Source organism: Scyliorhinus canicula, chromosome 7, assembly GCF_902713615.1.
Source record: "Scyliorhinus canicula chromosome 7, sScyCan1.1, whole genome shotgun sequence".
NCBI lineage: Eukaryota > Metazoa > Chordata > Chondrichthyes > Carcharhiniformes > Scyliorhinidae > Scyliorhinus > Scyliorhinus canicula.
Genome location: NC_052152.1, coordinates 47,097,959 through 47,112,613, shown reverse-complemented (window position 1 = coordinate 47,112,613; position 14,655 = coordinate 47,097,959). Strand labels below are relative to the sequence as shown.

The following is a 14,655-nucleotide window of genomic DNA, read 5'->3' as shown; positions in this document are numbered from 1 at the left end:
GGATGGTGTCAGAGGAAAAGAGGGAGTTTAGCCTTCCACAAAATGTTGCGAATCTGGAAGATTCTGAACAAATTGGTTGCAGGCAGTTGAAATTTTTCCAACGAAACCTCAAAACTGTCAAACCTTCCCTCCACAAGTTCCCAAACCTTTCCGGGCCCTTTCTTTCCTATGTCTTAAATGTTGAGTCCAAGCTCGCAGGCATAAAGAGATGTTTACTGCAGATAGGGGCTAACAAAGACATGGAGCTCAATTTAAAATGCTGTCTGACTGCTTCCAGATTCTTGTGGTGGACACCACCACCGAATTTGAAGAAAATCTCGCAGGATAAAACGGAAGCGAGGGAGCTGCTAATGCACCCAAACTAGAAACCCGACAAGAACTCTTCTCCATTTTCCCCCAAATGGAAACTGGATCACTAAGCCACCCCGGCACTTTCTTAATATTAGCAGCCCAATAATAAAATAAGAAATTGGGCAAGTTAACCCACCTGACTCTATATCTTCCCCCCCCCCCCAAAAAAAATAAAGGACTCTAATTTATTAATTCAAGCAAAAAAGGACTTGGTGAGAAAAACAAGGAGACACAGAAAAATAAAGAAAATCCTTAAGCGGATATTCATTTTAACAGTCTGGACCCTGCCCGCTAAGGTCAGGGGAAGGTTGTTCCACTTCTGCAAGTAAGTACCCCATTCACTGGACTAGCAAAATTTAATTTATGGAGCGAGGCCCAATCATGACCTATCCAGTTTCCCAGATAATGAAAGCTAGATCTGGCAAGATGAAAAGACAACATCCCCAGATCAGCTCCCCTCTCTGGGGGCGGAGAACCAGAAAATATTCACTCACGTGTTCAAATTCACCTTATACCCAGAGAAGGAGTAGAAACTCCTAAGTAGCTTCATTATCTCATCCATAATAAAAACTGGGTCCAGAATATAAAGAAGCAAATCATCTGCGTACAAGGATGCCCTATGCACCCTTACTCTCTGACTTATCCTCTTCCACTTAATGGAAGATATTAATGCTATAGCCAGTGGCTCAATTGCAAAACAAACATAAGTGAAGATAATGGGTATCCCTGCCTCCTATCCAAATTCAACGGAAAATACCCCGACCTCAACACATTACGAAATTTTACAACACCAGGTTAAAGTCCAACAGGTTTGTTTTGAATCATTAGCTTTCAAAATTCAGCTCCTTCATCAGGTGAGTTACATTACAGCAGACACGAGCAGTGGGGGCCCTCTACAGCAACCGAATCCAAGATATTGAACTTTCACCCAAGACCAAACCTCACAAGAACCTCAAAGACATACCCCCTACTCCACCCTGGAGGAGCAGTTTCAAGATCTGTGTATTGAGTCAGCTTCCACTTGGAATTTTTCCCTGTGGCTCAATTCATAACAGAGAGCAAACAACACATTAGCAATCTGGACAAGATGGCTTATTTATTAATCCAAGCTTGATTACCTGTAAACAGAGATTAGATCTGGATAATGCCAAAATCTATCTACTGAACATTGATAAAAACACATCAATTATACAATTTCCAAAAATTAATAGCCCATCCCAGTTGGACTCGATCCAATCCTTGAAGCTGCCATGTTTAAACCTTATTGAATAAAATTACGATCAACTCATGATTGAACTTCATCCTGTTAGCTGTGTTTACCAAAAGACACAGAAAACGTTAATCTTGGCATCCTAAGTGTTTTTTTCCCCATCTCAGCATCCTGTGCACCCATTGTTCATGAGGAACAGGATGACAGAACTAGCATCCTCTTTACTCCATGTGTCAGAAAGCCAGGATATCAGAAGTGACTTCCTTTTCGCTTCCAGAGGATATTGGAGGACTGGGATAAACACTTGTTTACTAGTAATTTGCTGATCACACATTTTGTGTGTCTCAAAAACATGGTCAAGTTAGCTAGCCTAAATCCCATCATCCATTGTTGCCACTGCTTGTTGCCAAAGTTTGATTACTTATCACTGCTATGTCTTAAAAATACATGTTTAATGGTTACTAATGATTACTCAGTACATTTCCTATAATCAATCAATTAATCTCAATCCTTAATAAACTAATTTAGGTAAAACTACTCTAGTGGCATCCCAGCTATTCAGTTTTAAGAGGTATTCCCGCTGGACCCCCTCCCCCTCCCTTCACACCCAATCGAATGCTTTTTCGTCATCCATGGACATAATCACCTCTGGTTCAGGTACACGAGAAGAGGAAAGAACGATATTCAACGGCCAATATATATTGACCGACAACTGCTGACCCTTAAAAAAGCTTGTCTTCCTTGACCACCTCTGGAAGGCAGGGCTCCTGCCGCAGTGGCAGCACCTTTTGTGAGCAGTTTAATGTCTGTATTTAAAAGCCAAATGGGGAAAAATGACCCACAATCTGTAGGGTCCTTATCCTTCTTGAAATTGGGCAAATAGAGGCCTGCGCCAATGTAACAGGCAGCGACCCCTGGGACAGGGAGCCATTGAACATGTCCAATATTAATGGAATCAACTGACCCGCAAACGTCTTGGAAAAACTCGATGGGGGAATCCATCAGGGCTGGGGGCCCAATGGGGATTCCAACCCCCCCTGTCTCTCTTCACCAACGGAAAGGACAACCTATCCAAAAACATTACCATTGCTGAACCCTCCTCCGGGGCTGGTCTGATCTACAGAGAACCTTATAAAAAAATGTTTCAAAAGCTGCAATTAGACGGGAACGAAGCCAAACGACTGCCCGAGTCATTTTATTTGCGCAATCTGTGGGAAGCAGTCTGATGCCTCAGCTGATGAACTAAAAGGCAATTGGTCTTCTGCCCATGCTCATAAAATGCGCCCCTCGAGCTCCAGCAACTGGCTCACCGTCTTATCTGTTGATAGGGGCAGCACGGTAGCATTGTGGATAGTCCAATCGCTTCACAGCTCCAACCTCCCAGGTTCGATTCCGGCTTGGGTCACTGTCTGTGCGGAGTCTGCACATCCTTCCCGTGTGTGCGTGGGTTTTCTCCGGGTGCTCCGGTTTTCTCCCACAGTCCAAAGATCTGCAGGTTAGGTGGATTGGCCATGAGAAATTGCCCTTAGTGTCCAAAATTGCCCTTAGTGTTGGGTGGGGTTACTGGGTTATGGGGATAGGGTGGAGGTGTTAATCTTGGGTAGGGTGCTCTTTCCAGGAGCCGGTGCAGACTCGATGGGCCAAATGGCCTCCTTCTGCACTGTAAATTCTGTAAATTCTATGAAATAGCAAATAATACAATAATCGCTTATTGTCATAAGTAGGCTTCGATGAAGTTACTGCAAAAAAACCCTTGTCGCCACATTCTGGCGCCTGTTCAGGGAGGCCGGTACGGGAATTGAACCCACACTGCTGCCTTGTTACAAGCCAGCTGTTTAGCCCACTGTGCTAAACCAGCCCCTGCGTTTCAAACTGCGTTTGTAACCTCCATTCGCAAGCAACTCGGGTAGGGACAAGCGAGTACTAGTATTCCCCCTCCAGGATAGAGTCCACCAGCCTCTGCCACTCCACCCTCGCAGTCCTTTCCATGTGTGCCTTGGAAGAAATTATCTCCCCCTAAAGACCACCGTAAGGTTCTCCCACAGGGTAGAAGGAGATATATTTCCCAATTGCAGAGGATATATGATTGCAAAAACCTTTTGTCTGCCAACACGCTGTATCCAATCTCCATGGCGGGCGTTGGCAGGGACCTGACTCGAGGGCCAAATGCACAAAAGTTTAGAATCGCCCGAGATCACAATCGCCGAATACCCCGCCGCCTTCACTCAGGGAAGGAGAGACTGTCCCATCATAAAAAAGTCAATCTATGAGTAGACCTGATGGACATGGAGGGAAAAAAAAAATCTTCATTACTCAGATGCAAAAAACGCCACAGATCCCCCCCCCCCCCCCCCCCATCTGTTCCATAAAAACCAATAATACCTTTGCCATCCTTGAAAGAGCCAGTGATTTGGGTCTCGATCGGTACACCCTCCAGTCTAGCAGGATTAGCTGATGTGAGTCCAAGTCAGGGATGGAGGCTTGCAATTTGGTCCATAAATCTTAATCAGGACCACTATGGTGCCTGCCAAGGATCTTCTAACAATCACCTATCTACCATTAGGATCCACCAAGATCCTAGCAGCCAAAAATGTACCACTCTTATTAATCGAAATTGCCGACTCTGGACCCTATCATCAAAACCAGAGTGAAATAGTTGACTCAAATGAAATGAAAATCGCTTATTGTCACGAGTAGGCTTCAAATGAAGTTACTGTGAAAAGCCCCTAGTCGCCACATTCCGGCGCCTGTTCGGGGAGGCTGTTACGGGAATCGAACCTGTGCTGCTGGCCGGCTTGGTCTGCTTTCAAAGCCAGAGATTTAGCCCTGTGCTAAACAGCCCCTCATCCATCCTTCCCACTACCTGGTCGGGTCCCTTACCCACAAATGGGTTTCCTGCAGAAACACCACCTCAGCACTCCAACTTTTCAGCTACGCGGATACCCTCTACCTTCTCACTAGACCTTTTGCATTCCAGGCAACCAACAGAATGGGGGCCTCCCACTTCCCGCCTTGATCAGGAGTCTGCCATTTCCACCAAGAGGGGCCATCGAGTAATTACTTGGAGAGTACAGGCACCAAGCCCACCCAAAGTGGCCACCAAACCACCAACAAGGCACAACAAAGGAAAAGCAGTAGTCGCCGTCACAAATATCCCTACCCCTCACCCCCAACCGCCCCTCCCTACCCCCCCCAAAGAACACACCCAAAGGTACATACGCAGAACAGTGAGGCAAACCTAAACCCCTAAATCTTACCATACTGAGCAAAAACACTAAACTCATTATCCAAATCTCAACCAAGATAATGAGCTGCAACTACCCCAACCGCTCCATTCCCGTTAACTAGCTAACAATTCAGTTAGCAGGGTGATCCCCTCCCAGAGTCAAGAAAAACATTGACAACAACAAAAAAGTAGAATAAAACCCTTGCAACCACAAACTCCAACAGGGAGCCATATCTTCCCCGTAAGAGTTCTATTACAAAGAACAACCCCCCCCCCCCCCCCCCCCCCCCCCAAAACATCCAAATACCACACAAATCCTGATCAACTCGCACCCAGCCTGACGGTACAGTCGCTTGGGCCAAAATTGGGAAAGCTGTCTCACCGATTAGTCAAGGAACAGCCTGACATAGTCATACTGACAGAATCATCCCTAACAGACAATATTCCAGACACCACTATCACCTTTCCTGGGTATGTCCTGTCTCAGCAGCAGGTCAGACCCAGCAGAGGTGGTAGTGCAGTCGGGAGGATTTTGTCCACATAACATCCTCATCAGCTGATGAATCATAAGACCATAAGACTTTGGAGCAGAATTAGGCCACTCGGCCCATTGAATCAGTACTCCTCCATGTTGCACACCACTTGGAGGAAGCACTGGAGGGTGGCAAGGAGATAAAATATACTCTGAATGGGGGACTTTAATGTACATCGCCAATAGTGGCTTGATATTACCACCTTAGACGAACTGCTGGTTTCTAAAGGACATAGCTGCTAGATGGGACTGCAGCAGATGATGAGGGAACCAACAAAAGGAAAAAAACATACTTGACCTCATCCTCACCAACCTGCCTGCTGCAGATGCATCTGTCCTTGACAGTATCGGTAGAAGTGACCACCTTGTGGAGACAAAGTCCCGTCTTCATATTGAGGAAACTGTCCATCTACATCGTGTTGTGTGGCACTACCACTGTGCCAAATATGACAGACTTCGAACAGACCTAGCAATTCAAGTCTGGGCTTCCATGAGGTGCTGTGTATCATTGGCAGCAGAATTGTATTCAACCACAATCTGCAACCTCATGATCCGGCATAGCCGCCTCTCTACCATTACCACAAAACCAGGGGATCAACCTTGGTTCAATAAAGAGTGCAGGAGAGCATGCCAGGAGCAAAGCCAGTCATACCTAAAAATGAGGTGTCAGCCTGCTGAAACTATAACACAAGACAATTTGTGTGCCAAACAGCGAGCAATAAACAGAGCTAAGCAATTTCGCAATGAACGCATGAGATCTAAGCTCTGCAGTCCTTTCACATCCAGCTGTGAATGGTGGTGGACAATTAAACAGCTCACTGGAGAAGGAAGCTCCACAAATATCCCCATCCTCAATGAAGGAGTAGCCCAGTACTTCACAGCGTCAGGATTCGGGTTCGATTCCCTCCTGCTTGGGGCATTGTCTGTGCTGAGTCTGCATGTTCTCCCTCTGTCTGCGTGAGTTTCCTCCACGTGCTCCGGTTTCCACTCTCAATTTCTGAAAGATGTGCTTGTTAGGTGAATTGGACATTCTAAATTCCTCCTCTGTGTACCTGAAGAGGTGTCGGGAGTGTAGCGACTAGGGGATTTTCACAGTAACATCTTGCAGTGTTAATGTAAGCCTACTTGTGGCAATAATAAAGATTATTATTATTATAATCTTCAGCCAGAAGTGCTGAATGGATGATCCATCTCGGTCTTCTCCAGAGGCCCCCAGCATCGCAGATGTCAGTCTTCAGCTAATATAATTCATTCCACATGATATCGAGAAATGGCTGAAGGCACTGGGCTACTCCTTCATTGAGGATGGGGACATTTGTGGAGCTTCCTTCTCCAGTGAGCTGTTTAATTGTCCACCACCATTCACAGCTGCACCTACCCAGCAATGTCGTACTCGGGTATGTCCTGTACATAAGAAAGAGAATAATCCAACCGAGCCAATTACAGCCCTACCACCTTATCAGTCTACTGTCCATCATGAGCAAAGTGATGGAAGGAGTCAACCGTGTTATTAAGCGCTCAGCGATAACGTGCTCATAGATGCTCATTTTGGGTTCATTCAGGGTCACTGCAATCCTGACCTCGTTGCAACCTTGCTTCAAACATGGAAAAAGGAGCTGAATGCTAGTGGTGAGTGACTGCCCATGGCATCAATGTTGCATTTGACTGAGTTTGGTATCAAGGAACTGTCATGATATGCAGACATGCAGATAATGATATACAGACAGACACATACAGGCAGCTAATGGACACAGAGAACAAAACATGACCAATGAGCAGGCAGGACACTTGGGGGTGGTATCTCACTATAAAAGGCACGAGGCACTCACACTCTGCCTCTTTCCACTGATGAACATTACAGAGTGAGCCAGGGTGTATTTACAGTATCACACCTCCAGCAGGTGGCTAAGAGCTAGTCTGGTTCAGTCAGACAAAGTAACCATACTTGCGTTAGCAGAGAGTCGAACTCATAGAGAACTGTGCCACTGGTTCAGTAAATCGGATTGAACTAACTTCAAGGTCTGGAGTATCTTTTGGTTAAAGCTGCATCCAGTTGCAGCCTGTGTTATCCCAGAATACATAACACAACAGGAACCCTAGTAAAATTGGAGTCAATGGAAATCGGGGGGGAAAACTCTCAGCTAGTTGGAGTTATACCTGGCACAAAGAAAGATGGCTGTGGTGGTTGGAGGTAAATCATCTCGGTTCCAGGACATCACTGCAGGGGTTCCTCAGGGGAGTGTCCTCCGCCAAACCATCATCAGCTGTCTCATCAGTGAGGTCAGAAGTGGAGATGTATGCAGATGACTACACATTACTGGGTTACGGGGATAAGGTAGAGGCGTGAACTTGAGTAGGGTGCTCTTTCCAAGGGCCGGTGCAGACCCAAAGGGCAAATAGCCTGCTGCACTGTAAATTCTATGATTCCATGACTGCACAATGTTCGGCACCATTACTGACTCCTCAGATAATGAAACAGTTCATATTCAAATGCAGCAAGACTTGGAAAATATCCAGGCTTAGACTGACAAGTGGCAAGTTACATTTGTGCCACACATGTGCCAGGCAATGACCATAGAGAGAATCTAACATTGCCCCTCGACATTCAATGGCATCACCATTGCTGAATCCCTCTCAATCAACTTCCTGGGGGGGTTGCCATTAATCAGAAATGGCTAGCCGTATTAATATTGTGACTACTGGAGCAGGTCAAAGGATAGGAATCCTACGGTCAATAACTCACGTCCTGACCCTCCAAAGCCTGTCCACCACCTACCTACAAAACACAAGTCAGGAGTGTAATAGAATCCTCTCCAGTTGCCTGGATAAGTGCGCCACCTTCTGACTGGCAACTAGGTATGGGCAATAAAACCTGGCCTAGCCAGCAACGCCAACATCGCGTAAATGAATTTGTAAAAAAGCCATGCTGCTTCACAGGTTGTACTAAGGTCACCAATCGTCGGACTACTTCAGATCTGGCTTTCCTCGTCAACTTCACCAGATCTGCACCTTTCAGCTCTGCCCTTTCTTTAACTTCAGTGAACAGTATCTTTCAATTTCCAGTTCCTTTAGTCCCTTTGGAAGTCTTCAGTGGTTGGATTGGATTTGTTTATTATGATGTGTACCAAGGTACAGTGAAAAGTATTTTTGTGCGAACAGCTCAAACAGATCATTTAGTATATGAAAAGAAAATACATAAAAGGGCAACACAAGGTCCACAATGTAAATACATAGACACCGGCATTGGGTGAAGCATACAGGAGTCCAATACTAATCAGGTCAGTCCATAGGTGGGTTGTTTAGGAGTCGGGTAACAGCGGGGAAGAAGCTGTTTTTGAATCTGTTTGTATGTGTTCTTAGACTTTGTATCTCCTGCCCGATGGAAGAGGTTGGAAGAGTGAGTAAGCCGGGTGGGAGGGGTCTTTGATTATGCTGTCTGCTTTCCCCAGACAGCGGGAGGTATAAATAGAGTCAATGGATGGGAGGTAGGTTTGTGCGATGGACTGGGCTGTGTTCACAACTCTGAAATTCCTTGCAGTCTTGAGCCGAGCACAGGCTGTGATGCAGCCAGATAAGATGCTTTCTATGGTGCATCTGTAAAAGTTGGTAAAGGCTAATGTGGACATGCCAAATTTCCTTAGTTTCCTGAGGAAGTATAGGCGCTGTTGTGCTTTCTTGGTGGTAGCATCGACGTGGGTGGACCAGGACAGATTTTTGGAGATGTGCACCCTTCGGAATTTGAAACTGTTAACCATCTCCACCTCGGCCCCGTTGATGCTGACAGGGGTGTGTACAGTACTTTGCTTCCTGAAGTCAATGACCAGCTCTTTAGTTTTGCTGGCATTGAGGGGGAGATTGTTGTCGCTACACCATTCCACAAGGTTCTCTATCTCCCTCCTGTATTCTGACTTGTCGTTATTCGAGATCTGACCCACTATGGTTGTGTCGTCAGCAAACTTGTAGAAGGAGTTGGAACCAAATGTTGCCATGCAGTCATGTGTGTACAGGGAGTATAGTAGGGGGCTACGTACGCAGCCTTGTAGGGCCCGATATTGAGGACTATTGTGGAGGAGGTGGTGTTTATTCTTACTGATTGTAGTCTGTGGGTCAGAAAGTCGAGGATTCAACTGCAGAGTGAGGAGCCAAGTCCAAGATTTTGGAGCTTTGCTATGAGCTTGGCTGGGATTATTGTGTTGAAGATAGAACTGTTGTCAAGAAGTCTGATGTAGGTGCCCTTTGTTGTCAAGATGCTCTAGGGATGAGTAGGGCCAGGGAAATGCTGTGGACCGGTTACGGCAGTTTGTGAATTGCAATGGATCTAGGTGTTCTGGGAGTATGGAGTTGATACGTTTCATGCGCTTATGATTGATGTCGGGGCCACCGGACGGTAGTGATTGAGGCATGTTGCCCGATGGTTCTTTGGCATCGTTATGATGGTGGTCTTCTTGAAGCAGGTGGGGACCTCAGAGCGGAGCCATTTCGTGGGATTCTTCAGAGTAGCAAAGTAACTTTTAATCGAATCCCACTAGAGTTCAGCAGAAAATGTTGTTCTTTTATAACCACAGTGTGTGTTTTAATTCGTATAGTGGACAAAAAAAGCACGCAAGTATTTTAGTTCAATCAGAGTTCATTTACTCAGCACAGGTTATTTACTTAAGTAATCACATGATCATGCACATTGGACTATAACTAACACACTTAAACGACCTTAACATAACTCCCAGGTGACTGGCAGATATAGAGTAGATATGGCCTTATCTGATTCCTAATTTCTGGCGGGCCTGGAGGTCTTGGAGGCCTTCTGTGACATCCTTCGATGGATGTCATGGGCCCTTGAACTTGGCTGGTGTTGATAGTTATGCTGCAGCCGAAGATCAGTCAGTCGAAAGAGACCAGTCAAAAGAGAATGAGTGCAGGCCTGCGCTGCCTTTTAACCGGCTTGAGTTTTCCCTGCCCCTTTAGTGGGCAGTCTCTGGGTCGTTGTCAATCAATTGATCAGCGCTCAAACCCAAGATCGGTAACATCCAATCAGGGGCTGCCACATCAATTTTGGGGTGGGCACTCAGTGGCCAATCCTGGGAGTGCTCCAATCAGGGGCTGGTACCGCTGCGTCTAGGAGACTATGTGATGGATAAGATTGTCCTCTCGTTCCTTAAATTGCCTTTTTATGACCCTTTTGTATAGGTGTGAGTTGCTGCATAAAGTCTGGGCTGCAGCTTGTATATTTGCAAACTGTAGCCTGTCTAAATTTCCCATCACTCTTTGCTGGAGGTCATTTTAGGTGGCCACAGTTCTCTGTAGTTCTATGTGTGACAAGTGGGAAACTCCAAGAGATGATCGATATAAATGGCAACACCGACTTCCGGTTGCGGCTATGCGGAGGTAAGCCACACGTTCGGCAGCTCCCGCCAGGAACGGACTTTTGGGCTCTTTTTTTAGGGCCTCCAGCGGTACTTGTTCGACGGTTCCCGACGTGGGAAGGAGTCAGCAGCATTTACCCAGCAGTATATGGCCTAGACCAGGAGTGGGGCGAGCAAGATAGCGGTGGCAGCGCCAAAGCAAAAGCGAGGGAAGAAGTACAAGATGGCGGCCGGCGGTGACCATGAGGTATGGAAGCAGTGGGCGCAGGAGCAGCAGGAGACTTTCCAGCGCTGCTTCCGGGAGCTCAAAGCGGAGCTGCTAGAGCCGTTGAAGGCTTCCATCGGCAATCTGCTGGAGACTCGGACAGCCCAGGGGGTGGCAATCCGGGAGATCCGACAGCAGGCCTCTGAAAGAGAGGATGAGGCCTCAGCCCTTGCGGTAAAGGTGGAGATGCATGAGACACTCCATTAAAAATGGCAGGAGCGGTTCGAGGAGATGGAGAACCGGTCGAGGCGGAAACATTTGCGGATCCTAGGCCTTCCGGAGGGGCTGGAGGGGTCAGACATGGGGGCCTACGTGGTCGTCCTGCTGAATTTGCAGATGGGAGCTGGGTCCTTCCAGGGGCCCCTGGAGCTGGAGGGGGCCCACAGAATACTGGCAAGAAGGCCCAAGCCGAATGAGCCGCCACGGGCGGTACTGGTGCGGTTCCACCGGTTCGTTGACCGGGAGTGTGTGCTCAGGTGGGCCAAGAAGGAGCGGAGTAGCAGATGGGAGAACGCGGTGGTACGGATCTACCAGGACTCAGTGCGGAGGTGGCTAAGCGGAGGGCCGGGTACAACTGCTCATCCCTGATTCTTTGTTGCCAGTCTGGACTCAATAAAATCTGAGATGGATTAGCAGGTATCAATGATTGTTTTATTTCCACCAGCTTGCAAGGCTGACTCACTCGTGGGACATTAGAACACACACAGCTGTCTTCTAAAGTTCCCAAAAGTTAGTGAGAGCTAAGACAAAGAAATCACAGCACATATTGATTGAATCACATCAAGATTCGCATACAAGCTTCCCATAGGCTAATGTATACACCTTCTGACCTGGCCATATATCCTGATTGGCTCACTTCGCATTTTCCCAATCCTGGCCTCTTGTTACCCAGCATCCTTTTCACTATTCTCTCCACGAGGCAAAGCTCCCTTCTCCCTTCCTAGCCATGCTGTGCTCATCCCTTTGTTCTCTGTCTGTGAACTCATTACCCTCGGGGTCCTACTGTCCATCATATTCATTTGTTCACTTCATCACAACCGGTCGAAGGCGGTGCTGCACAGAAAGGAGTGAAGTTCAGCATGTTGCAGCCGGCGCATTTGTGGATCACCTACAAGGACCGGCACTTTTACTTCGAGTCCCCGGAGGAGGCGTGGGCCTTTGTGCAGGCCGAGAAGTTGGACTCAAACTGAGGGTTGGGTGCGGGGGTCTGTATGTAACTGTGTTATTTTCTGAGGGGGGGTTTTCTGTTTAATGCTGGTTCTGTGTTGTTTTCAGGGCGGGTGGGTCACTGTCTTTTTGCGTGGGTTCGGTGGATGGGCTCGGGGAGGGGGGTAGACTTGCAGTGTGGGGAGCTGATGGTGGGAAGGGGGGGGGGGGCCGACAATGGGAGCTGCTTTAGAGGAGGTGGGGTTGGGCAGGTGGAAAGCGTGGGCTTTTTCCCGCGCTGAGGGTTGATGGGGGGGGGGGGGGGCGCGTCGGAGATGGGAAGCGCGGGCTTTTTTCCCCCGCGTGAAAGCGGGAGGGGGAGGAGAAGAGCCTGCTGGTGGGCACTGGGGAGGAGGGGGTAGCCCCACGCTGGGAGGGGTCGGAGGAGTGGCGGGAGTTGCCGGGGTCAGCAAGAGTCAGCTGGCTTACGGGAGTACTATGGAGGGAATAATGCGGCTAGGGGGGGTCTAGCTGGGGGGGGGGGGGGGGGGGGGGGGTACCGGGTTGCTGCTGGAATGGCCAGGAAGGAGCTGGAGTATGCAGGGGGGGTCGAGATGGGGGTTTGCCGCCGTGGGGAACGGGCCGAGCGGGGGGCACGGACAAGTGGCGGGCAGCGCAAGGGTTATGGCTAGTCGGGGGGGGGGGGGGGGGGGGGGGGGGGGGGCAGGGAGCCCCCTGATCCGGCTGATAACCTGGAATGTGAGGGGACTGAATGGGCCAGTCAAATGGGCCCGCGTGTTTACACACGCGGACGTGGCCATGCTTCAGGAGACGCACCTGAAGGTGGCGGACCAGGTTAGATTGAGGAAGGGATGGGTAGTCCAAGTGTTTCATTCAGGGCTGGATGCAAAAAATCGGGGGGGTTGGCGATCCTGGTGGGAAAGAGGGTGTCGTTTGAGGCGTTGAATGTGGTGGCGGACAGCGGCGGGAGGTATGTGATGGTGAGCGGCAAGCTGCAGGGGGAGCGGGTGGTGCTGGTTAACGTATACGCCCCGAACTGGAACGATGAGGGTTTTATGCGGCACATGTTGGGCTGCATTCCAGATCTGGAGACGGGGGGCCTGATAATGGGGGGGGGGGGGGGGGACCTCAATACAGTGCTGGATCCGCCACTGGATCGATCCAGGTCCAAGACGGGTAGGAGGCCAGCGGTGGCTAAGGTGTTGAGGGGGTTCATGGACCAGATGGGAGGAGTGGATCCTTGGAGGTTTGCGAGGCCGAGGGCCAGGGAGTTTTCATACTTCTTCCATGTGCATAAGGCCTATTCCCGGATCGATTTTTAAAAATTATGAGTAGGGGGCTGATTTCGAGGGTGGACGATGCCGAATATTCGGCGATAGCCATTTCGGATCATGCCCCGCACTGGGTGGACCTCGAGCTGGGGGAGGAGAGAGACCAGCGCCCGCTCTGGCGCTTGGAGGTGGGGCTGCTGGTAGATGAGGAGGTGGGCGGATGGGTTCGAGAATGTATCGAGAGGTACCTGGAGGCCAATGATAATGGGGAGGTCTGAGTGGGGATGGTCTGGGAGGCATTGAAGGCGGTGGTTAGAGGGGAGTTGATCTCCATCCGAGTCCATAGGGAGAGGAGAGAGAGAGGGAGAGGCTGGTGGGGGAGTTGGTGAGGGTGGATACGAGATACGCAGAGGCTCCGGAGGAGGGATTGTTGGGGGAGCGGCATAGTCTTCAGGCCATGTTCGACCTGCTGACCACCAGAAAGGCGGAAGCTCAGTGGAGGAAGGCACAGGGAGCGGTGTATGAATATGGGGAAAAGGCGAGTAGGATGCTGGCACATCAGCTCCGTAAGCGGGATGCGGCCAGGGAGATTGGTGGAGTTAAGGATAGGGGAGGGAATGTTATGCGAAGGGGGGTAGGAATCAATGGGGTCTTCAGGGACTTTTATGAGGAATTGTATCGGTCTGAACCCCCAGCGGAGGGGGGGAAATGGGGCGCTTCTTGGACCGGCTGAGATTCCTGAGGGTGGAGGAGGGGCAGTGGAGGGACTGGGGGCGCCGATTGAGCTGGAGGAGCTCGTCAAATGGATCGGGAGCTTGCAGTCGGGGAAGACACCGGGGCCGGATGGGTTCCCGGTCGAATTCTATAAAATGTATGCAGACCTGCTGGGTCCCCTGTTGGTTAGGACCTTCAACGAGGCACGGGAGGGGGGGGCTTTGCCCCCGACTATGTCCCGGGCGCTGATTTCCTTGATCCTTAAGCGGGACAAGGACCCCTGCAGTGTGGGTCATACATGCCGACCTCGCTGTTAAATGTAGACGCCAAGCTGCCGCCGAAGATCTTGGCCACAAGGATAGAGGACTGTGTGCCGCGGGTCATCCACGAGAATCAGACGGGGTTCGTGAAGGGAAGGCAGCTGAACATCAACATATGGAGGCTCTTGAATGTTATAATGATGCCGGCGGTAGCGGAGATAGTGGTGGCACTAGACGCGGAGAAGGCCTTTGATAGGGTTGAGTGGGGGTACTTGTGGGAGGTGTTGGAAAGGTTTGGG

The 14,655-nt window shown here is 49.4% G+C and overlaps 1 protein-coding gene across 6 annotated transcripts in view; it reads left to right on the top strand.

The window, feature by feature from the left end:
- stxbp5l (syntaxin binding protein 5-like) overlaps window positions 1-14,655 on the top strand; it is a 721,261-nt gene that overhangs the window by 31,691 nt on the left and 674,915 nt on the right. The window lies entirely within an intron of this gene.